The sequence below is a fragment of the Anopheles aquasalis genome, chromosome 3, assembly GCF_943734665.1.
Source record: "Anopheles aquasalis chromosome 3, idAnoAquaMG_Q_19, whole genome shotgun sequence".
Classification (NCBI taxonomy): domain Eukaryota; kingdom Metazoa; phylum Arthropoda; class Insecta; order Diptera; family Culicidae; genus Anopheles; species Anopheles aquasalis.
Window position 1 is genome coordinate 1,849,764 of NC_064878.1, and position 2,737 is coordinate 1,852,500.

Consider the following 2,737-nt stretch of genomic DNA (forward strand, 5'->3'; position numbering starts at 1 on the left):
TCGCCCACCGGATGATGACCCCGAACAGGGCAGAGAGTTAATTGAAATTAATTCACTGCTGCACACGGCAAGCGCTTTCGGTAATGGAAAGCACAGCACATTAGCATAAATTATGCGATTATCACTGGTAGCACCGAGAGGACGCACAGTAAAAGCGTGGTTTCGCCACGGTGTGCGTTCGCCTGCCGTTAAGAGCAATTGGCAATGGCCGTTTTCCGCCCTGTAAGAGCTTATTAACGGTGCTTGATGACCGACCACTTGCTGGCTGGTCCTGTGTGTGAATGTCCAGCTGCTTTGTTGGGCTCTCGGTAATTAATGGTAATGATTGCCGGCATGCCCTTCGGTTCTAGGTCAGCTGCCATGATAGCTGCCAACGCTGGCACTATCCGGAACTGTTGCCACTTCAGCTTAACCTGTTGGTCACCATAATTGCGTGTATTACCGTATGGATCAAGTGAGCAATCGCCGAAACAGAGCCGAACACCAATTTGGGCGTAGCGAGGTAAAGTGTCTTCTGCAAATGGAAGCGAGAAAAACGGTCACTAATTGTGTCTAGTACTTATTCCAATCAACGATATTTTGTTGGAAAATTCCTGCTTTTCATTAATACATAAACCCTCCCGAGAAGGCAAAGAAAAGTGCCAAAGGCAAAGCGATAAACGCCTGCGGTTGTACATTTTTCCTCACAACACTAGCGTCCTCTATTTGCGGCCACTGAAATAAAAGCAAGCGCAGCGCACGGACGCTTTTACTAAAAACGGCACCCCTTTTGAGTATCTGAGTGAGAAAAGATCGGGGAAAGATAGCCGGGTTGTTGGAGGTTAATTAATGCGGATGCGGAGGACGATGGCGCTCGATCGCGATGGAGAGATCGCAAGTAGCAGGCCAAAACCGTTTTTCGGATGTAGCGTCTGATAAGTAAGTATAAAAGGTTTTTTGTTTAATTTTTGCATTTTTATTTAGTGTTGTTTGACCATTTCATGTACCGTTCTAAAGCAAAAGTTTTCTTCAAATCAAGAACGCAACTTTGGAGCGACAGCAAAGTTTTCCAATTATTACCGTCGATTTAGCATTCAAACTGTTCCTCCCAGCGATCGGATTGCGTCAAGTTATCTGCGTCTGGAGATTAAATTGTCGGATAACTTTAGCTCTGAAAGGCCGCTCATTGGAAATTGTGGGCAGTAAGAACAGCCGAAATGCAAGCGGTTACTTATTTCCATACAGAAAAGGGTTTACAGAGGGCAGAGGACGAGGGAAAAGTTTGAATACTACAGGTAGCCGAAATTAAAAAATGCCAAATGTTACCTTTTTCCTTTCCGATACCATGATGTAACGTTTGTATCAATACGCAGCACGTGCTCCCTAGAATGTGCGCGTTTTTTTTTCTTATTTCATCTAGACGGTCCAAGTCGGTTAGGGGAGCAGTAAAAGTTTATCTTGCAGAAGAAGGTCTGAAGGTGAAAGAAAGAGTTCGAGGAATCCTTCGGATAAGATGCTTCCTGTCGGGTGGACATGACTTATTTGGGATTGTTGGGTTGAAGTTATGACGCTCGGTCTGGATTCAGTCTGGACGATGGCCAAAAAAGGTAGTCCAAGAAGGATTATATTGTTTCGATACGGGATTCTTAAGGAAATCGATAGCTTCTCGTTAGAGAGGCAGCATTGTCGTATTTCACGGCAACAAAGGCTACTACGAAACGGCCAATAGCTCTACTTCGTTTTTATTGATGATAGCAGTTCGCTTTGCGATTCGTTTGGACGCTTTTCCTTATGCAGTATTCATGAATAATATTTTCCGGGATATGAATACAGATAGTCAGATAGAAAAGAATAGTTATGTTTTATGCTCGTTGAAAAGGGGAACCTCCAGCAGTAAACTTACCTCGACACGACGGCTGTTTGTCGCACCACAGCTCAATCCTCTAAATAGGAAGGCTCTCGGTCCCATTTGTCAGTCGCTTGACACCGGGTGCTTTGATATTTTCAACGTGCTCACCGTTGAGCAGAAGAAATATTTGTCCGAGTGGGTGGTAGAGCAGCATGAGCTGTACGGGCTGCAGTAGCTGACACACGGCAACACGCGACGCATATTTTGGCTTCAATAAATATATCTCAAGGTATTCGGTATACGAAACAGATGTTAACAGGAACGGAAACGTAGCTCACTCAATGGGCAATGGAGGAATGCACGGCAACTACGGGTGCAACTGGACCACCCATCCCGTTCCCGACGGTAAGTACGTGGCGAGTGCTCCATCGTAAGCTGTGAGGTTCAGTGTGCCCGTTATGACCTCACGGCACTCTCCGACTATTAATCACAATTATTAGCTATTGACAAATGGCTACCTGCAGCGGATGCCGTTCGCAGGTATCTACTCCCACAACATGCTCTCCATAAGTTGAGTGTGCACTGGAGCAGTAGCAGCTAGCGAGAAGGTTTACGTGTTTGATATAGTATTTGGAAAGCCTTTGAGAAATGTTTTGAGACAAAATTGCATTCATCGGCGAACACTCCACGGTTGGTGCATCAAATCTGCGAGAAATATCTTTCAGTCTCCTTGGATCTAGCGTAGCGTGTCGTTCCCATGGTGAAGAAATGAAGACGCACATCATTGAGCTGGCTTACTAGGAGTCCATACGAAAGGGTGTAATCCACTCAACTGCTTGTGACGAAAGAGATCAGCTACAAATCCGGATCAAATAGATACAGATCGTGCAACGATGGTGTGATGAAACG